The 22,876-nt window shown below is 47.6% G+C and overlaps 1 protein-coding gene across 1 annotated transcript in view; it reads left to right on the forward strand.

The window, feature by feature from the left end:
* Nucleotides 1-22,876, forward strand: part of LOC121853707 (serine/threonine-protein kinase BRSK2-like) — a 226,800-nt gene that overhangs the window by 41,877 nt on the left and 162,047 nt on the right. The gene's annotated exons all lie outside the window — the stretch shown is intronic.

Below are 22,876 nucleotides of genomic sequence, written 5' to 3' on the forward strand. Positions count from 1 at the left end.
GAGGATATACCTGTGATGGGAGACATGACACAGTGAGGAGGTTGTGAGTGTGGAGGAGAGACAGACAGACCTGCAGTGGAACAAACGAAAAACGAAGTAAAAAAAAATGCTATTTATGTTGCGTGGCAGAAATTCGTCTATGGTTTTTGATGAGAGAGAGAGAGAGAGAGAGAGAAAGAGAGAGAGAGAGAGAGAGAGAGAGAGAGAGAGAGAGATCAGTATTATGTATATATTTCACAATGAAAAACATAAAAGGTTCCCCCTATTCTGAGATGGGTTGTGGTCATTCACTGGCGAGGTAGTAGGCGTCACACAGGGACATGTACTGACGCTGTGAGAGGCTAAGTACATTATGATGGGTTAAACACTAATTCAGGCACACCTTAGTTCCGGAGTAATGGAGATACGCCATCTGGTCGAGGCGGTGTGTGGGGGGGGAGGGAGGGGAGGTGTGTGTGTGTGTGGGGGGGTGGAGTGGGGTACATTTACATATGGTGAGTCAGCTCGTTTACCTGGGGCTTCCCTCGGCACCTGCACTAGTAAATACCCACTGTGTCACTTCGTATAGAGAACTTGACCTGACCTGACCTTATCTAACCTCGTATAGGGAACAAGATACTACGGGTTCCTATTAGTTATTTCATCTATTAATGTTATTTCATCTATAGTTCTTCGTTATTCTGGGTTTGTGATTCTTTTTTGTTTACATTGAGTTATTCTGGTGATAGTGCTCGTGTTGTTACTTACCTTCATCTTTGTGTTCCTTGGCAGGTTTTGGTGGCCGTATGTGTTAACTAATGTCTGTTGCTGTTCTCCCTAAAGTGAAAATAAGTTCATGGTCTTTTGATGGTTAGGGTTTGCTGGGGTGTATTTCGGTTCTGTAAGGCCATGTTCCCTCCATCATGTGGCCATTAGGGGAGGTCTCGTTTTTGTATGGCCATGTTTCTTCCATGTGGCCACCAGAATATATCCTCGCTACTGTTAGGCCATGTTACCCCCCCTCATATGGCCACCAGAATGTAACCTCCCTTCCCCTTACACAGTTGATTTTACTAATTTAAGTTGCAGGAGAACTAACTGTGCCGGTAACAGAGTGAGCGTCGTCTGTCAAAGGCTCCTCGGCTCTGTATCCCTGTAATTGGCCTGAGCGTTTGTTGCAAGCACGACCAACTCGGCCCGGCCAACCTCATCAGCGCTGGTCCCGGCCAAGTCATCAACAGAAAGTTAATCTTGCCTCTTACAGTGGTTTGAGGGAGTGGTAGCTGATTCATTGGTTTTCTGTCTTATTTTATCTTATTCTCTCTTATTTTCTCTCTCTCTCTCTCTCTACCTGGCTCACACCATCGTTTATTATGTAACAGTTCGTCGTCTTAGTTCGGTCCCTTACCTTCCTCGGTCTTAATTACCGTCTCGCTTTAATTAATCTCTCGCTAATTATTCCTTTGTATGTGTGTGTGTGTGTGTGTGTGTGTGTGTGTGTGTGTGTGTGTGTGTGTGTGTGTGTGTGTGTGTGTGTGTGTTGTGCTTGTCTGGCTCCCTCTCAGCTGTCTGTCAACTTCCTCAGGTGTCTATATCGGGGAAGGGGGGGAAGGGTGGGGGGTGGGGTGGTGTGTGTTGTTCAGTGTGCTTTCTGACCTAACCTAACCTTACCTAAGCTAAATTACTCTAACCTAACTTGGCCTTGTCTTACGAGAGTCATAGCCATCAGCCTATGTCTTACTTGATCCCAGCCATCAGCCATACTTGATCCCAGCCATACTTCCAGCCATCAGCACTTAAGATCAAGGTCAAACACTCGCTCTTGATCACGTGTTAACCCTGGCGTTTGAGGTACAGTTGTGGACAATATTCCCTCAACAACTTTGGTAATGTCTGGGCAGCTAGTTCTGGGTCATATGTCTCGTTTATATCTAATGGTTGTGTTTTTTTATCACGTATTGTGGAGAAACTGGAGGTAGGGGAGGTAAGGAAGGGTAGGGGAGGAGGGAAGGGTAGGGGGAGGAAAGGGGGAGGAGGGTAGGGTTAGGTTAGGTTAGGCTAGAGGAGTGCTAAGGGAGTGAGGGAGGAAAGAAGGGTAGGGGACGGAGGGAAGGAAGGAAGGAAGGAAGGAATATATATATTTTGTCCACCGCCGTCCCATCGTTCACACTCGCTGGTACTGTACGTGATCCTCGGACAAGGACGAGGACCATAGCTCACTCTTGTGTTGTCACCTCAGCCTCCAACCATCGTCTGGCCTCTGTATAATGTAGAAACGATTTACTTTCTTGATTGATAACCGTACTTGGCTGGCTGACTGGTTGGGGACACTGACTGGTTGAGGACACTGACTGGCTGACAGGAAAAAACAGACTGACTGATTGGTTGGTGGAGAACAGACTGACTGACTGACTGACTGACTGATTGGTTGGTGGAGAACAGACTGACTGACTGACTCCCACATTAGTATGCGTGAGCCCGTGCCACACCGAGGTCGCCAATTTCCATTTTTATGCGGGACTTTTCTGCACCGCATCTATCCTGGCGCTCTCTGGTGTAGTGGCGTCGACTTGTAAATTGGTTTGGTTGAGGTGAAGAGCTCGACCAAGAGCCGGAAAATATGCGGCCAAAAGATAATTTTCTGGGGACGAAAACTTTAAAGACTGGGTTATCCATTCCATCCCCCGTTTTCTTTAATCGTCCCCCGTTTTCTTTAACCATGGATAACTATTATGCCTTTTTTCTCTTTAATTGTAAATACTTGTGTTATACTTAATCGTCTAGGTATAATATATTAACTTTGTCTCCTTTGTAATATGTGAAATATATTCATTATGCTCTTCTGTATACCTGTACAATATACTCATTATGCTCACCTGTACAATTTACTCATTATACTCACCTGTCTACCTGTACAATATACTCATTATACTCACCTGTCTACCTGTACAATTAAACTCATCATACTCTCCTGTCTACCTGGGCGGGGCGGGGCGGGGCGGGGCGGGGCAAGATGGGGAGTAAAGTATAGTTCTAGGATAAGATATGGGAACAAATACACTTCCCCCTCCCCCCTCCCTCTCCCCCCTCCCCCTCCTCACCTATCTTTCCTACCACCTGAAAATTACCTAAGAAAAGGGTATTTACTATTTACGTCTTACTCCACACGGTTTTAAATTACCTTTCTTAATTACAGTCTATACGGAACAGGTGGGGTAAGGGGGGGGGGAGGTAATTTATAATATATATTTTCTCCAGGTAATAAATTCGAATCTGAGGATTATAAGGAAAGTGATTCATTAAAAGATCAAAGCGAGATTTAGTTTATTTAAAAGTCTATAAGAATTTTAATATAGAGATTTATTTATTTTTCTTTAATTAGGTATTTAGTCTCTTTTTTTCTTCTTAAATTTCAGTAAGATTTTTTTTTTATAATAATATTGTTGGTGTCGGATAGATAACAGCTCTTTTTTTTCTCTCTGTCTGTCTCACGCACACCCACACACCCACACACCCACACACCCACACACCCTTCTTCTCCTGTGTCCCTTTCACATATCCTTCACCTTCCTCCTCTCCTCCCCTCACCTCTCACATTCACTTCTCTCCTTTCTCCATCCTTCTATCACACCCTCCACTTTCTTCCTTCCTCTCCCCCTCTCCCCCTCTCCCTCTCACTACACCTCGACCAAAATTTACCGACCAATTCAGTGTTATCTTACCTTGAAAACACACAACACAAGAAGACTCATACCATCACCACCACCCCTCCAGCACCCACAATACCGCCTCCACCTACACCAGCTGATACACGCCCACGCTTCTCCCCTACACCAGGAGATACACGCCCACGCCTCTCCCCTACACCAACAGATGAACACCCACGCCCTCAAACCCGTTCACTACACCAGGAGATACACGCCCCCACGCCCCTCCAGTACACCAAGAGATACACGCCCTCTAAGTGAAGTGATACTGTGGTGGGGAAATATTTCACTGGTGGAATATTTTCTCAGTCAAGTGAATTTAAGGTTTGTTTTGTTAACAGAGAGAGAGAGAGAGAGAGAGAGTGTGTAATGACTCTACCTGTCTCGTGAGTTAGGTCAGGTCACCGTTGTGTGGCTTCTCTCTCTCTCTCTCTCTCTCTCTCTCTCTCTCTCTCTCTCTCTCTCTCTATATATATATATATATATATATATATATATATATATATATATATATATATATATATATATATATATATATATATATAAATAAACTGTACTGACTGTGATGCTAGAACTAGTGATGATTTCTAACCTAACCTAACCCAACCTAACCTAACCCAACCTAACCTAACCTAAAAGATTAAATAAACTACTGTATTCCTGAAACTACAACACTAAACACAGAGACCTTAACAGTAGTAGATGACAGGGGTTGTAGATCTATTGATATACGTCACGAGCATCTCTACGTGTGGTAAGTGTTGACGCCTCTGTTCAAGTAATAACTCAGGCGTGGCGGGAGAGAGGGGGCGCAGGTACTGGAGGATGAGCTATGGTGTTCCTTTGCAGTCTCAAGAGGTGTTGTGATGCCGATGGATGAAGGTTGACTCTCTCTCTCTCTCTCTCTCTCTCTCTCTCTCTCTCTCTCTCTCTCTCTCTCTCCCTCTCTCTCTCTCTCTCGTTTCTCTACCATTGTTTGTTTCCTTTCCTTCCCCTTCGTCACCTTTTCCCCCTCTTTTGTCGCTCTCCTCTTCCTCTCCTCTTCCTCTCCTCTTCCTCTCCTCCTCCTCTGTTTCTCTTCCCCACTCTTATTATATCGTTAACTCAAATGTTTCTTTCTGTTGTTTCATATTTGTTCGTCCCGTTGTTGTCTCTTTGTCACTCCATCCACATCCACCGCCCCTCCTACCCTCATCCTCATATATCCACTCATACTGTCTCTCTCTATTTCCTGTTATTCCTTCCAACATTTCCACCCGCTCTACCCACACATCCACTCACCTCACGTTGTCAACACTTACCTTTGCACCCCGTTCATATATGCTCACTTTCCTTACACACACACACACACTCACACACACTATGTACACATCTGGTTGTGCTTGGTTATAACTATCGCTATTAAACATCAAGAAGACGATATCCCCCCCTCCCTTCCCCTCCTCCTTTTCCCTGCTACCCCCCTCCCCCCTCTCCCCCCTTCCTCTCGTTAGGCTCACCCCACAGCAACGTAAACATCATGTTGTCAAACCCAAGCATTACGTCTCGAGAGCCACCATCACAACCACCCTGGAGTGTCGTCACCCTTGCTATATATAACCCAGGCCATTAGAGGAGAGAGATGAGGTGTGGGTGAGGGGGGAGGGTGAGGGGGGAGGGTGAGGGAGGGTCATGCTGGGGGACACGACAGGTAACATGGCCACGCAATTTTCGATTGACTCTCATTCATTTCCCGCCTGGACCTGACCTATGTGTGTGCCAAGTTGGTCAGGTTCCTCTTTAATGTTCCCATTCTACAGAGAGAGAGAGAGAGAGAGAGAGAGAGAGAGATCACCAACTTTGTCTCGAAACTGATAAGAAAAATGAACTCCAGTAAAATCGAAGGATAGGTGATGATAGGTTAGGATAGGTTAGGTTAGACTCGACTAACTAGCCCAAATCTGTGTACAGCATATTGATGTTTGGGACAGTCGCTACTTCACCACCTGGCGTAATTCAGGACAAATATTGACTCACCTTTACACCTGAGGTTATTAAGCGTTTGTAAATAATATTGAGATACACACACACACACACACACACACACACACACACACACCTAAACACACGCAAACAAACAAACACAAAACAGAAAGTAGCCAGAGATTGCACGAACTCTCATTGGCTGGGATGACTGACCAATTATCGTCGATCGACCCAGCAGTAATTGGGGCATCAACAGGTGGAGTGACCAGTCGTGTTCTACCTGGTACTGCTAATAAAAAAAACATCGAAAAATAATCCCTAGGTTTTAATTGGTTAGGTATTAGAATCTGGGGTAAACTCTTTCAATTAGCTGAGGTAGTGGTATATTGTCGTCAGGTAATGAATTTGATGACCTTCTCTGTACAGGTGTTGAGTGACGGGGGGATGAACAGCAGCCAGGTGATTGTATGGTTGGAGTGTAAGATCTTTCATATAGAAGGTACCAATGGAAAAATATAATTACTGGGTTTGAAGGTGGTGTTTTTTATGAGGTACCAATGGAAAAATGTAATGTCTGGGTTTGAAGGTGGTGTTTTTTAAGAGGTACCAAAGGAAAAATATAATGTTTGTAGGTGGTGATTTTTATGAGGTACCAATGGAAAATTCTGAATAGTGTGTTTTAAGGTGATTTTCATGAGTGGTTTATGGTCACAATGGTAACTGAGATAAGGTAACAATGTACTAGTCTGGTTCATCTATAATGTTCCAATGCTTGTTTATTTTGTAAGGTTCCTAAGTGGCGGGGGTTCCAATGGTACCACAGGAATGTTAACTTTAAATGGTACAGGAGTGGCAGCTCAGAAGGACCTACCGAGGGCTTCACTTGACTAACCCTTGGAGTACAATGTCTTCGTCCTCGAGAAACTGGTCATCGTAATCAAAGACGACACATAAGACAGATAATCGTGGTGGTGTGACGGCAGGGTGACGTCACATCAAACAGGTAGTGGTTATGGTGTTAGTGTGACGGTAGGGTAGCGTCACATAAGACAGGTAGTGGTGGTTGTGGTGGTGGTATGACAGCAGGGTGGCGTCACTGAGACAGGTGGGTCGGTAAACACACTACTACAGAGTATCGATCCGTCTACACCTCCCCCTTCAGCTGAGCCACCGTCGTGTGATGCTTCTGTCTGTCTGTCTGTTTGAGGGAGGGATACACACACACACACACACACACACACACACACACACACACACACGTATTACCATAGTGATTTAATGACTCGTAATTGGAATATCGTATTCTACTGTTTACTTTATGATAGAACTTGACTCTGGCTTCGGGACCCATGCCAGACTGTCTTTCCCTAAGCAGCTGGTATAAGGTAGGTGTCTTATGAGGGTTATTAGGGGGTAAGGCACCTCTCCCTTATACCTTAACTGTATTAGCTCTTGAGGGATTAGATTATGGAAGGAAAGTTTCTCAATTTCACCCTCCATCCCCCGCCCTCCTCTCTCTCTCTCTCTCTCTCTCTCTCTCTCTCTCTCTCTCTCTCTCTCTCTCTCTCTCTCTCTCTCTCTCCAGTCTTTCTTGAATTGCCCCATAAATCACATTCCCCCTCCCACTCCTGCCTTCCACACTGCACCTTTTTTTTTTCTCTTCTCTCCCTCCTTCTCCCTTCCTCTTTCCCTTCTTTTCCGTCTCCTCCTCTTCCTTTTTGCTGGTTCTCTTCTATCTACTTTTTTCTTTCTCTCTCTCTTCTATCCACTCCTCTGTCCATTTCTCTCCACTCTTCCCTTCCTCTAACGTTTCTTCCTCCTTTTTTCTCTCTCACTCTCCCTTCCTCCCCATCTCTCCCCTCGTCTCCCCAGCTCTCCCCTCTCCCCTCGTCTCCCCAGCTCTCCCCTCTCCCCTCCTCAGTGTGTGTGTGTGTCTCTGTCTGTCACTGTCTGAAGTTGGCCTAAACTAAACCACACGTTCGATCGATCTCACTGAATTACACACAAAGTTGAGGATTAAATTTTCACGAGTTTGTCCTTCGAAATGGTGGTCTTGTTTTCTATGGTACTTCAGCCGCAGCGTCACGAGTACAATAACGACCACATAATGAAGTAATTAGTGTATTAATTAGGGCTGTATTTAATGAGCTTCTATTACGATTATAAATGAACATACGAATTAGTTGAGGAAATTCTTTAACATAATTCACATTGCCGTGTATTTTCTTGTAATGTATATTTTTACTGTAGGTATGTGTGTGTGTGTGTGTGTATGTTTATGTATGTATGTGTGTATGTTTATGTATGTATGTGTTTACTGTAATGTTGAAGGTAGATTTTGATGTTTTATTGAGATTTTTCTTTAGAATGTTTTTGTTTATAAGTAGGGGAGATGGGAGAGAGGAGTGGGGGATGTAAATGAGAGGTGGTGGTGATGGGGTGGTGATGATGGTGGTGGTGATGGGAGTATTGATGATGGTGGTGGCTGTGATAGTGGTGGTGGTGATAATGAAGACGGTGGTGATAGAGACGGTAGTGGTGATGGTGATAGTGGTGGCTATGGTGGTAGTGGTGGTGATAGTGGTGGTGATGGTGATATTGGTGGTGATGGTGGTTATAATGGTGGTAGCGGTGATAGTGGTGGTGGTGGTGGTCACAGTTATGTACATATGGTAAATAAAACGCCACTCGTCTATATATCTTCACTACCAACACGTCTTGTACACGTCGTCAGGTATCGTGTCGTTGGATACCTGCCAAGATGAAAGGTGAAAAGAGGGTCACATAGGTCACACGAATAGTTGAGGGTCGGTATGGCTTCAGTACACTGTATTCTAAGGAGCATTGCCTGTACTACACTCGACACACACACACACACTTTATTTGTCGGGTTCTTTGCTCCATCAGCGGGAAGGTAATGTTAGGACAGTCTTGTGTTGTTAATAAGTAGTGATATAAATGCTAGTGGATCGCCGTCTCTCGTGAGGGCGGCGGACCTCAGGGACGAGTACACCCACTATTTACTGTCGAGATATTGGTAATTGACCCAGCTCCACACACCACCACTTAACGCTTGAGGTATATGAGGCGAGTTGTTGTCGTGTGTGTGTGTGTGTGTGTGTGTACAGAAAGACATAAGCACACTCCTCCTCACACTTCTGTTCACTCTTCCTTCCCTACCTCCCTTTCATCCTTTCTCCTTTTCATCCTCTCTTCTTTTGTTTCTACCTCCCTTCCTCGTTCCTCTTCCTTCCTCAATCCTCCTCTTCTCCCTCTTTCCCCATCTACTCCCACATCACTCCCCCTTCTCTCCCTCATCCCTTCCTCTTTCTCCCTCCTCTCATTTGTGTGTTGACAGGGGCGATGTTCTTCCACGTCACCTCTGGATTCTCAAAATGTTCCTTCGACAACTTTTGCCCCGTGGCTGTAAGACCCGCATCTACTCGAGGCTCCCTTCAGGTTATGCAACAAACCTGCCGTACAAGACATCAGGAAGGATTTCAGAGTCGTGATTCCACCTTAAAGTACTGTAAGGAGCTGTGGTCTCTCTCTTAACCTTTCAGTTACAAAGGGAAGGAAAAAAACTAGTTATGTTTTCTGAGATCCCAGAGATGGCACCCGGCACTGGCACCCCGCACAACCTCTTTAGGCATCGATGTGTATTGAGCCGGTGCCGGTCGGAATTTCTTACCAACACAGCCGCCTTTGTGCCCGAGTGGTCACAGGAGAGAGCCTTTGGTGCTGGGGCGTCTTGAGCTGTGGCAGCGATATATCTGGTGGTGTTGGTCCACTGATGGGGGGGGGGGTGGAGGGGCGTAAACATCGGCACATCAATTAAGAGACGCAGTATACTACAATGGCATCAATCAGTTACTGTGCTTTCCCCTATCATGAGAGCGTCGCCAGCATGATCGCTGAGCAGTGCCTGGCGTTTCCTCTTCACCCCAGACTGACATCACCACCAGATGGGCCTGGACCCGCCCTCGACCTGTACTGACGTTCTTTCTGTGGTTGATGCTGAATATTCATCTGCCGTACACAACTCTGGGCTGGAGAGGGGGAGAATTCATTTTGTGACTACTAGCTACAGTACATTCGTGCCGTATAGGGGTGGTGCGTGCCGTACAGGCGAGGTGCGTGACGTATAGGCGAGGTACGCGCCGTATAGGGGAGGTGCGTGCCGTATAGGCGAGGTGCGTGCCGTATGGGTTCACGAGGATGATCTCTAGAGTCCGTGGTGACTGGTGGCCAGATGAAAGGATCGGTGGAGTGAGTGGTCGATTAACAGATGAATTGCGGGGACTCCTGGTGGGGAGTTGATAACGTGGTCAGGATCAGTGTGGTGGTGTTCAGAATGGTGACTGTGTGGTGACTCAGGGGTGACGGTCAGCATGTCCGGTGTAGGTGGCAGAGAGGAATGAAAACAAAACAAAAAAACGTTGTGTGTCGCAAGAATTAAGAGCCGAAATACGAGACAACAATAAGAACATTGTCTTGCTTGTTACGTAATGTATTGAGTGTTGGTGAAGACTAAGTGTTGAGTGACCGGTTATGTGTTGCCCGTGTAGGGAGACGGAATGGGGATAGTGTGAGCTTCTCCGATATAAATGTTTTAATGTTGAGTAAGGAGTAAAAAACTATTGATACAAGCCACAGTGTCTTATATGTTGAAGGTTGGGTGATGAAGCGGGAGGTAGAGGAGTGTCTAGCTCTCATAATTATCTGCACAACACACACACACACACACACACACACTACTCCTGTACCACATTGTTGTCATCAGCTGCCGGTAAATGAGAAACTTTTCATCACCGTTTTTCCCCATTGTAAAGCTGGATTTATAATCACAAATGAATGCGTGGGGTGAGGGGGGTGAGAGGTGTGGGAGGAGTGAGAGGTGAGGAAGGGATGAGAGGTGTGGGAGATACAGGAGCCTGGGTGAGAGGAACACACAAGACCACAGAAGAGGGAGGACGTTTTGCACCTCAGGAGACTGGGTTTTATTGGAGCGTGACCGTGAGGCTGCATCATTAAAATCATATTTGACAGCGTCGGGAGCGTCGCAGCCCAGCCATGGGACCTACCTCACATAATGAGTTATTGATCCTCGCTACCATCTTATCCTTTCCTCTCATGCTTCCTCCTGCATCACCTTCACTCCCTCCCTCTTGTTACTGGGTGTTCCTGCTTCTTTTGTGTGTGACTTGCTCCCTCCTGCCTCACCCACACACTCGCCGTGGTAATGTAAACTTCGTCAGGTGGTGCTGGTGTTGTGGCGTGTTCCTGCAGGTGGTGGTACTCCCTGAGGACATCACCACCTACCGGAGTTTCTGTACCACCTGCACCCTCCCTCCCTCACCCTTCCCTCCCTTACCCTACCCTCCCTTACCCTACCCTCCCTTACCCTACCCTCCCTCCTTCCCTCTCTCCCCCTCTTCCTCTTAGGATTATAGAACACATTATAATTACGGTAAAGTCTATCTGTAATTATGAAACCTTTTCCCGACGCTCTCTATGTATTGTACTCATGGATGGTTCAGTACTCATGGATGGTTCAGTACTCATGGATGGTTCAGTACTCATGGATGGTTCAGTACTCATGGATGGTTCAGTACTCATAGATGGTTCAGTACTCGTGGATGGTTCAGTATTCATGGATGGTTCAGTACTCGTGGATGGTTCAGTACTCATGGATGGTTCAGTACTCGTGGATGGTTCAGTACTCATAGATGGTTCAGTACTCATGGATGGTTCAGTACTCATGGATGGTTCAGTACTCGTGGATGGTTCAGTACTCATGGATGGTTCAGTACTCGTGGATGGTTCATTACTTATGGATGGTTCAGTACTCGTGGATGGTTCAGTACTCGTGGATGGTTCAGTACTCGTGGATGGTTCAGTACTCATAGATGGTTCGTTTTGTAGTAAAAATATTTGTCTTTCGTTAAAAATCAGGTACAAAAATGGTATCAATCCTTTCCGGGCATTATCCGCTCAGTAGCCTCCCGGGACCATCTCTCTCTCCACCCTTGGGTCCACTGGCCATTAGGTGTTAATTCCTGGGTCATCATTGGGTGGAGATACGCCCTTCTGGCCTCCTCTTCAACACAAAATACTCGCTAAATTTCCGTGGTGACTGGTACTTCAGCTGAGTGGTGACTGGTACTTCAGCTGAGTGGTGACTGGTACTTCAGCTGAGTGGTGACTGGTACTTCAGCTGAGTGGTGACTGGTGCTTCAGCCGAGTGGTGACTGGTACTTCAGCTGAGTGGTGGCTGTGTGTGTGTGTGTGTGTGTGTGTGTGTGTGTGCGTGTGCGTGTGCGTGTGTGTGTGTGTGAGGTGTTGAGGGAGTGTGAGTGACCAAGAGAGTGAGAGTGACAGGGGAGGTAAGGGACTGAGTAACAAAAATACGAGGCAGGGGAAACTAGATTATAGGAAGAGATGAGGAGGAGGAGGAGGAGGAGGAGGAGCAGGAAGAGGAGAAGAGGAAAGAAGAGAAGATTACGGGCAGGAAGAGGGGAGGAGGAGAAGGGGGGGGGAAGAGAAGAGGAAGAGAGGGAGGCTAGAGGGGACAAAGAAGGGAGTCGGGTTACCTTGGCCATTTAGAGTCACTCAAGGTAGGAATGGTATTATTGATTTTATCGTCTACTCCTGTTACCCTCTTGTCCATGCCCTCATGTTCTTGCCCTCATGTTCTTGCCCTCATGTTCTTGCCCTCATGTTCTTGCCCCCATGTTCTTGCCCTCCAGATAACAGAGAGGCAGGTGGAGGAAGAATTACACTTCATCTCCCGGGTGTGAGGGGGGAGGGGAGGGAGAGGGGAGAGGTAAGAAAGTTTTTGTTCGGCATAGATTAATGTTTGCGAGCGATGAATTTAGATCATTGTCAGACTCTCTCTCTCTCTCTCTAACCCACACTTTATCCATTCACTTGGCCCATCCACACCTCTCCACCTCGCCCTTCACACTCTCTCCTCCCCTCCACACCTCCTCACCTCACCTCACTTCGCCTCACCTCTCCTCACTCCTCCCCTGTCTCCTTCCTCCTCTTCTCTCACCTTCCCTTACTCAGCACTTCCTTTATCTTCCTTCTTTGTTTCCTTTCCCATTCGTCAACCTTTTCATTTCCCTTCCATTCTCTTCCCCCTTCCTCCTCTTTTATCACCCATTTCTACACACACACACGCACACGCACGCACACACACACGCACGCACACATGTACGTCACTTAGGACTTTTACCTTTTTTTTTAAGTGGAATTGATAGTCTGTGGAAGGAGTGAATATTATTATTTTTAATGAAGTAAGGTGTGGTGTTGGGTGTGAGGAGGAGGAGGAAGAGGAGAAGAGGGAGAAGGAGGAGGAAGAGGAGGAGAAGGAGGAGGAAGAGGAGAAGAGGGAGAAGGAGGAGGAGGAAACGGAAGGGAGACGGGGGAGAACGAGAGTCTGCAGAAGCCTCAGGTGTTGACATCTCCCGAATTACATTAACACCTGAAAGTTAGAGAAGCCAAGACGAGACGATTGGAAAATTATTAAAGCTATTCCCTATAAGAAGGTTAGGGGGGGGGATGTGTCTTATAGTTAACTCTCGTAACTTGGGTAAAACAGGTAGACTGAGGTGATGTCATACACAGAATTACAGGTTATTGGAATCAAAATTACACCTTTTTCCACCCTAACCTAACCTAACCTAACCTAACCTAACCTAACCTAACCCAACCCAGCGTAGATGTGAGGTACAGGTGTCGGTAGGTAGTTATTAGGACACCTGTATTGTCTGAAGAATAATGAACACAAACTATTATCTTTTATATGGCCACGTCAGACCAACCTTACCTGCAGGTCAAGGTCTACTCCTGCTGGTTGACCTTTTCATGACCTTTCTGCTTTCTTGTTGACATTAATAATATCGTTTAAATTCTTAGACAGGTAGGGTTTTATACCAGGTGTATTTGGGGTGTATATCATGTTTCATTACCAGGTGTTTTGGGGTCTTTAATATCATGTCTCATACCAGGTGTGTTTGACTAAAGTTGCAGCGTTTAAGATTGTTTTTGTCCAGCTGGGGGGGAGGGGGGGGGTGAGGTACATGTTGCCAGTCATTGTTTTTGTCGACGAGGGTAAAAGAACTGTCAGACCGTCGCCTCGGTTTATATACAAACACTGGGCCATATAGCGTGACTCACTGCTGTATATCCCAAGTCCTTAGACACACTCCCGACGTCTGAGAAATAGTATAACTTATCTTCAGATCCTTAGGAGATATACATAGACCTTTTGGTATGTATGTATGAATGTATGAATGTATGTAATGTAAAGTTTTCAATGACTATAAAGTATAAACACACTCACATATTCCCGTTACTGCCTTCTTCCTAGCAATTAATATCGTCAGTCCTTCAATTCTGGTCCGATTAATCAGACACTCGGCAGGCGTGCACCTTGCCCCAATACCGTCAGACTACCTCCTAAAAAATATCTAATTTGGTATTTTTTTTTTTTTTTACATTTTGTGGAGCCGAAGGTTGAACTCTGCCCAAACTATATGTATTTTTGAGGTGTTGTTTAGTCTCGTACAGGATGATTATGGTGAAGGGCGGAACGAGCACGCCTCCAAGATTGTATAGGTGTATGGGTAATTAGCTCTCTGTACCTGAGCTAGTTTACCTGAGAGTATACAGAGCTGGATTTGAAAGAGGTCAGAGGTCATGTGGAAATGAATGAGGGAGGCAGTTTGCGTTAGCTTGTGTGTATTAACGTTTTTTTTAACTAATTTTCAAAAATGTGAAAATGAATTAAACTACGTTAATATAAGACATTAAATTATTCATGAAATATAATTTTTAAATCTTCGTAGAAAAATGTCTTAGCTGAAATGTGAGTTTGCCAGGAGGAAGGAAGGAATTAATACTTCCTGGGAGATGTAGATGAGGTGGATAGGTATATGCTGCTGGAGATCACCAATGGATGTACCGTCAGCCAGCCAGCTTCGTCTCTGCTCCAATCACCGTGCAAAATGTCCCCACACTTTTGTTAGTCTGATTCACTGAACTAATTGCCCGGGACTTTATTACGGAGTCAGGATTGTTAATTACTTCTCGGTGTGTAAAAGATTTCTCGGGGGCAAGAAATAGTGATGGAGGGAGTAAGTGTGGAAATTTGGTGCCGGCGGAAAGTGCGACGTGAAGCTCCTGGTCGCTGACTGGTTGATGAGGCGGACGAATTATGTAGCTCCCTCGCCTCCCTCCCCTCCTGGTGTGTTGTTTATGTAGGATGGTTTTGTAGTGACTTTAATAATCTATGTTCTGACGTTGTTTGAGTTCATCTTGTGTTTCCTAGCTTCGTCGACAGCTTCTCCAGGATAGTTGTTCCCTGGTGGAGGACGGAGTTATCTCACAAGGTTGAATCGAAGCTGCTAGGGGTGACCTGAGCCCACTGTGACGGTCTAGTAATCCTCAAACCTCCCTCATCTGCCTCCACTCCTCACACACACCCACTACACCCTGTTTCTCCCCGCCTTCCCACACATTACACCCTTGTTTCTTCCCACTCCCCAACACATTACACCCCGGTCCTCCTCGTCTCCCCACACACGAAGACATCCACCCTACCAAGCTTTGTTTCCTATGACTGTTGATGAGATGAATGTCACTCGTTCACAGTTCTTGTTATTTCCCAAGGATATCCCCCACACCTTCCTAAGAGTCCTACACGAGAGAGACCTTAACAACAATTAGTGAAACTCGGTGAAATGTAACCGTAGATATTTACCTAGTGTGTCCTGCCCTTGCTTCTCTCCACCGCCCACACGCACCAACTGAGAACACACAACACACAACATTAGTCACAAATTCTACCTCGAGAAATTCTCATGATCACGATAATCATCATCTAAGTAGCTTTAAGGAAGACAACTGCAGTGGCTGTTTCCTAAGCTGCTTTAAGACTGATCACGATGCAGCTCGGCCTGGCTGCTCATAAGCTCCACAACTTCCCCCATCAAAATAAACTTTAATGGTGAGGGGAGTATTGAGGGCGGCAGCGACACACACACACACACACACACACACACACACACACACTGGTCTTGAGCCGCTGGTGGTGTACACACGCTGTTGCCACCTTCAGGCTTATTCCTCTGGTGTATTTTCCACAAGAGGGAGCGTGTTGACGGTGAAAGAATAGACCAATTTGACCATCACTCAAGGGGTCGTATCCTAGTTAGACCATCACTCAAGGGGTCGTATCCTAGTAGACCATCACTCAAGGGGTTGTATCCTAGTAAACCATCACTCAAGGGGTTGTATCCTCGTCATAACCTCAGTGCCAAACAGTGTCCACAACCGAAGCGAATAAAGATGGAAAATTCGACCAATATGATGATGATGATGTGAGACGGGGTATCAGATATCATTCTCTCTTTGATGCCTCCTCGTGGTGCTGAACGGAAGCGACATCTGGTAGGGACGGGCAGAGGTGATATTGTATCCATCCTCACTCGCCTCTTCCACCCCCCACCCCCCACCCCCCTTCCTCTCCCTCGTTCTGTTCTATGGTGGATGCGCTTCACCTCACCCTCGCCATCCACTTCACCCTCCACCTCACCCTCCAAGTAAATATCACTCCAGGTTGAGAACTATAACAGGTGACTTAAGATATGCTAAGAACAAAGACCTCGTGTTCTGTTGTTCTTCTCTTGAGTACATTGTCCTCGTGTATGCACTCGGCACACGAAGCCAAACTCTTAGGTTATAGTTATTTGAGGCATTGCTTATTATTTTGTGGGCATTAAATTAAGTAATAAAAAAATGGTTTATGATAACATTACGTTCAGAAGTTTTAATCTTTATTACTTGAGGAGGTAGGGGGGGGGGGGTGGAGGTGGTGCTTGGGTACTATCGTTATGCGGTTAAAGTGTTATGCGGTTAAAGTGTTGCGGCAATTTTTCGGGGTGTGTGTGTGTGTGTGTGTGTGTGTCTTACCGTCCACTCAACATTCGTCAGTCGGAGGTATGGGAGGTAGACCTAGGAAGAGGTGAACCATGGGGAGGGTCGTGAGGCGGAAGGAGGGGACATGGTAGGGCTAACACGACAGCCCGCCTCGTCACTGGACAAAACGCTCGGGTCGAATCCTGTCGACTCTTGCCTGCTGCACCACCTAACCTAACCAACTGGACTATAGTCGTCGCCAGCTGGTGTCTTGGTCCTCACCGTCTGTGGATAGAGGGTCGTGTTATTCCTGACGGTCTCCTCCACCCCGGAATGACACACAGACGAACGTTCCCCCGCCTTTGACAAACTACAGCTGACTCTCGTGACTCTTGCCTGTGTTCCAATACGTCTGTTTTCGTCTCTGTGACTGACAAGACGACAAGACGTCATTGAGGCCGCCATCTTTGTGTTGAATTCATAAGTGTATGAGTTAGATGCCCGTTAACATCATCAGTAATGGAAGACATCTAATTAGTTATCATTGAGAAGGAGGTGTTAGGTTAGGTGTAAGGGAAGGCGGTGTGCTGTTAGGGGTGACTGGATATTAACATTGACTGCTAGCAAAATGTCTATCCACACACACACACAGGTGAATGTTAGGCAGTGTCAGACTCACCTGGCAGGGGGGTGAGGGGTGAGGGGAAGGAGAGGAGGTTCTTACACTCTAGTGAAGGTATTCAGGGGACGCCCACCACCACACAGACGAGGGAAGGGGAAGAGGGGGGGGAGAAGCTGGGGAGGGCTAGGGGAGGCAGAAGAAGAGGAGAGGTAGCGAAGGGTAGGAAGGTAGAGGTGAAAGGGGAGGAAGCATAGGGGAGGAGACGTAAGGGAGGGGAGAGGTGATGAGGGGAAAAGAAAGAGGAGGTGATGGTAAGGACGAGGCAGAGAGGGAGGAGAGGGACGAGGAAGATAGGGACGAAGCACAGAGGGAGGAGAGAGGCTAGGGAGGGTCGAGAGAGAGAGAGAGAGAGAGAGAGAGAGAGAGAGAGTTTAATCAACCACCCTGGCTAAACACAGCTTGGTTCCTGCTGGCTTGGTTGGGTAACTAAACAGGTAGGATTTGAAAGGTAAATAACACAGGAAAATGTATGTGGTTGTGGTGGCGGGAGTGATGGTGGACCGGGGTAGGGAGGGTGAGGGGTGGGATAGGTGAGGGAGGTGTCAAAGAGAGAGAGAGAGAGAGGAAGAATAGATGAGGGAGAGAGATATAGTAGGAAGGAAAGGAAGAAATTATAGGAAAGAATGGAGGGTGGAGAAAAAAGAGAGAAGGAAGGAAGGAAGGAAGGAAGGGAAGGGAAGGAGGTGAAAAGAAAGAAAGAAAGACTTGAGACAGTAGGGAGGAAAAAGAAAGAACGGTGATGGAGGAAGGAAGAAAGGGGCAAAGAGAGAGAGAGAGGTAGAGGGTGGAAAGGAGAGGGAGGGGAGGAGGGAGAGGAGGGCCAGGTTACACTGGAAAGGTGAGCAGAGAATGGAAAAAGAGAGGGCGAGGAGAGGTGCGAGTGTCAGTGATTTGAGTGAGAGGAGGGTAATGATGAGAGGGGAGTGGGGTGAAGGGAATCGAGAGGGGAGGAGGTGGAGTGAGAGGGGGAAAAGGAGAGTGAAATAAGAGAGGGAGGAAGGGGACGGAAAGTGAAGGAGAGTGGGGAAGGGGAATGAGAGGGGAGAGGGAGGAAGAAAAGTGAGAAGGGAGTGGAAGGAAGGGAGAATAGGGTGTAGAGGAAGGGAGAGTAGGGTGTAAGGAAGGGAGAGTAGGGTGTAGAGGAAGGGAGAATAGGGTGTAGGAGGAAGGGAGAGAAGGGTGTAGAGGAAGGGAGAGAAGGGTGTAGGGGAGGGAAGGGAGAGAAGGATGTAGAGGAAGGGAGAATAGGGTGTAGAGGAAGGGAGAGTAGGGTGTAAGGAAGGGAGAGTAGGGTGTAGAGGAAGGGAGAATAGGGTGTTAATGAGAGGGCCTCTATGGAACGTGAGGAAAGAGGAGAGGAAATATAGATTGGAGGTGAAGAGAATAGGGGGGGAGAAGTGAGAGAGACGCTGAGAGAGACGCTGGGAGAGACGCTGGGAGAGACGCTGGGAGAGACGCTGAGAGGATAAGGATTGAAAGGGAATCACGTTGATATAATTATAGATACATCACTCCTCCTTCACGACACACACACACACACACACACACACACACACACACACACACACACTCACACTCACTCACTCACTCTGCTCTTGACGAGAATTTAGGAGCGTCACCCTATGATCGGCTTAGTTCACGCCCATCTCCCACGCCCTCAAATGCACCCCTTACCAGTCACGCTCCCCACGCCCTATGAACGGGGAGCTATGAGATAAGGGTAGGGCGGGGAGAGGACGGTGTGTAGGGGAGGAAATTAAGATTATGATAAGGCAGGGGGAGGGGGGCGCCTACACTGTCACCCCTTGTAACACTTTATCAAATTACCACCATTATTGATTGTTGACGGCGGCGGGTCTCGTGTGGTCAGCGTTATCTCCAACCACCATTACCATCGTTAGCGTTACCTGAGCCAAATGTTACCAAGGTTTACGTTATTTGAGTCAGTGTTATCAGGGTCGTTACCAATGATAGCGTTACTGGAGTCAGCGTTATCAGAGCCAAGCGTTAACAGGACTAGCGTTACTTGGATTAGTGTTTCCCCTAGTTAAGCGTTACAAAGTTATTCACTGTCCGAACAATAATTTAAATTAATCTGGTGGTAGTGGTGATGGTGTGTGTGTGTGTGTGTGTGTGTGTGTGTGTGTGTGTGTGTGTGTGTGTGTGTGTGTGTTCTTTATCATTCTATTCACGTCAGTTCACAGCCATAGGTTAGGTTAGGTTAGGTGAGGATTATTTATTTATATTTTCTTGACGTTTTTCTGTAGGTGGAAATGTCAGGGAAGGATTCTGTCGAGATACAAGACCATCAGCTTTTAGAAACTCGTATCCAAGGTCAAGAGGACGGGTGTCTGTCTGTCTGTCTGTCTGTCTGTCTATCTATCTGTGTCTGTCTATCTATCTGTGTCTGTCTGTCTGTCTGTCTGTGTTTGTCTGTCTGTCTATCTGTCTGTCAACATTTAGGTTCCCCGTAGTTTAATTTCACTTTCCTTTGACCAATAGTGGTTTTTTCCCCCCAGTATTAGGGTAGAGAATAAAGGTTAAGTTTACCTTTGATCATCGTAGGAACTCTTCTTTTTTTTCTGGTACCTGGGTCATGTCCTTTGTGTTTACTGGGAATAAAAAAAAAGTTATTTCCCTTTGGTTCTGACTGGTTAGGTTAGGTTAGGTTGTACACGTGTTGGTTGGGTTAGGTTTGGTTGTACACGTGTTGGTTGGGTTAGGTTAGGTTTGGTTGTACACGTGTTGGTTGGGTTAGGTTAGGTTGTACACGTGTTGGTTAGGTTAGGTTAGGTTGTACACGTGTTGGTTTGGTTAGGTTTGGTTGTACACATGTTGGTTGGGTTAGGTTAGGTTGTACACGTGTTGGTTTGGTTAGGTTAGGTTGTACACGTGTTGGTTGGGTTAGGTTAGGTTAGGTTGTACAGGTGTGGGTTATGGGCTAAACTAAAGCCTTGTGTGTTGTATAAATTATGATTAAGTGTCCCAGGTGAGTAACACGACCACAGGTATTACCTCACCTGGCCATATAGTCCCGAGCACCCTCACCCTTCCTCTCTCCCCTCACACCTTACCCTCACCCTTCCTCTCCCCTCACCTCGCTCTTCCCCTCTCCCCTCACCCCTTACTTTTCCATTTTTCTCTCCCCTCACCTCACCCTTCCTCTCACCCCTTACCCTCACCCCTCCTCTCTCCCCTTACCTTTCCATTATTCTCTCCCCTCACCCTTCCTTATCCCCTAACTCTTCCCTCACCCTTCCCATCCCTCCTCCCTCACCCTCCTCTCTTCACCCCCTCCTTCTAGTACAACTCACACCTGGTAGGAGTGATGGTATTATATTACGCGTCCTCCAGCGTCCCAGGTACAGGAGAGAGCAGCCAGGTAGGTCCTCTCAGCTCACAGGAGCCGCTGTGGATCGCGCCAGTCCTGAGGATCCAACACCCGGCTCAGGTCACATCATCAGGAGGCCTCACGATCCAGCCATCTGTCGAGGATCTTCAAGAGCCATGGATCTTGTTCAGTCCTCACGTCTACGACCGCTGTAGCCTACAAGTTGCCAGTTTATACGACCACTGTAGCTTACGACCCTCGATATTACGACCTCATGAATCATCAGCTCCAGACCGTATGACGAATCGACGGTACATTAACCCAACTCTCCCGTACGACCTTTTGATATGGGAGACCCGGACAGTACGACCCCTTGATAGTGGTGGTGGTGGACCTCACGAGTCGTAAATAATGTGAGGTTTTGTTTCCTTTAACCTCCAGGGCGACACACACACACACACACACACACTACTCCCAACCCACCATCCTTCATCTAGACCATCCTACAGCCCCCCCTCCTACAGCCCCTCCCACAGCCCCCCCTCCCACAGCGCCCTCCCACAGCCCCCTCCCACAGCCCCCATCCCACAGCCCCATCCCACAGCCCCCTCCCCACAGCCCCCCTCCCACAGCCCCCCTCCTGTTAGCCCCCTCCTACAGCCCCCCATCCTACAGCCCCCCATCCCACAGCCCCCTCCTACAGCCCCCATCCTACAGCCCCCATCCTACAGCCCTCCTCCCACAGCCCCCCATCCTACAGCCCTCCCACAGCCCCTCCCACAGCCCCCATCCCACAGCCCTCCCACAGCCCCCTCCTACAGCCCCCCATCCCACAGCTCCCCCTCCCACAGCCCCCCCATCCCACAGCCCCTCCCATACGCCCCCTCCACAGCCCCCCATCCCCCTACAGCCCTCCTCCCACAGTCCCCCCATCCCACAGCTCCCATACCACAGTCCCCAATCCTATACCTCCTCCACCTTCTAGCGGCGATAACATCCTCCTTCTCTCAGTGTCTCGTCCCTACACTCTCCTCTGTCTCAATCCTACGTGTGTGGGATCCTTGGCTAGCCTTACGAGCTTACCGGCCCCATCCCAGGAGTCTTAGGTTCTAGGAGTCTTTGGTTTAATCCTAGGAGTGTGTTTCTCAGTCCTACGAATGTCCTTCAGATCCTAGAAGTATGAGGTTCTCGGCGGGTTTGGTCCTAGGCGGGTGAGGTCCTAGGCGGGTGAGGTCCTAGGCGGGTGAGGTCCTAGGAGTATGAGGTCCCAGGCGTGTGAGATCCTATGCGTGTGAGGTCCTAGGCGTGAGATCCTAGTCGTGAGGTCCCAGGCGGATCCCAGGCCGTGAGGTCCCAGGCGTGTGAGGTCCTAGGCGTGTGAGATCCCAGGCGGGTGAGATCCTAGGCGGGTGAGGTCCTAGTCGTGTGAGATCCTAGGCATGTGAGATCCTAGGCATGTGAAGTCCTAGATGGGAGGAGGTCCTAGGCGAGTGAGATCTTACGAAGAGAGCCTGGAGAAGGACAGGGAAGGAGTGTGTACAGAGGAGAGGAAGTAGCATACGTCCAGGTGATCAATACTGCCGCCACAGCTCTCACTACCACCACTACTACTACTACTACTACTACCACCACCACCACCACCACCACCTCACTACACCACCACCACCACTACTACTACTACTACCACCACTACTACTACCACCACTACTACTACTACCACCATTTATGCTTTGACAATAACGTTGCTGCGATTGCAATTTGTCAAGAATATGAGAAGAGTAATTTGATATCGTGTCCGTGAGGTGTGTGTGTGTGTGTGTGTGTGTGTGGTGAATTGATGGAGGGGGATTAAGGAGGGAGAAGGAAAGGAGGGGTTGCTAAGGGGGAGGGGGGTTAGGGAAGAAGGAGAGATGGGACATGGAAGGAGGTTATGAAGGGAGAAAAGGGAAGGGGATTGTAAGTAGGGAGGAATGTTGAGTTGAGAGGGTGTGGCAAGGAAGGGGGTGTGGTAGTGAAAGATGGGGAGGTAAAAGGGTGTGGCAGGGGGAGGGTGTGGAGGTAAGGAGTTAGAATTGGTGTATATGGGTTAGGCATTAGAGAGAGAGAGAGAGAGAGAGAGAGAGAGAGAGAGAGAGAGAGAGAGAGAGAGAGAGAGAGAGAGAGAGTAGATGCTTACCAATGGATATATGTAAAAGTAATTATCAACCAGCTTGTTGCTCCCTCTTCCTAAAGCCGTCCTCCCTACCTCCAGCAGCGACTCGGTGGTGGTGATGGTGTGGTGTTGGT

The sequence above is a fragment of the Homarus americanus genome, unplaced genomic scaffold (assembly GCF_018991925.1).
Source record: "Homarus americanus isolate GMGI-L3 unplaced genomic scaffold, GMGI_Hamer_2.0 scaffold13041, whole genome shotgun sequence".
Lineage (NCBI taxonomy): Eukaryota > Metazoa > Arthropoda > Malacostraca > Decapoda > Nephropidae > Homarus > Homarus americanus.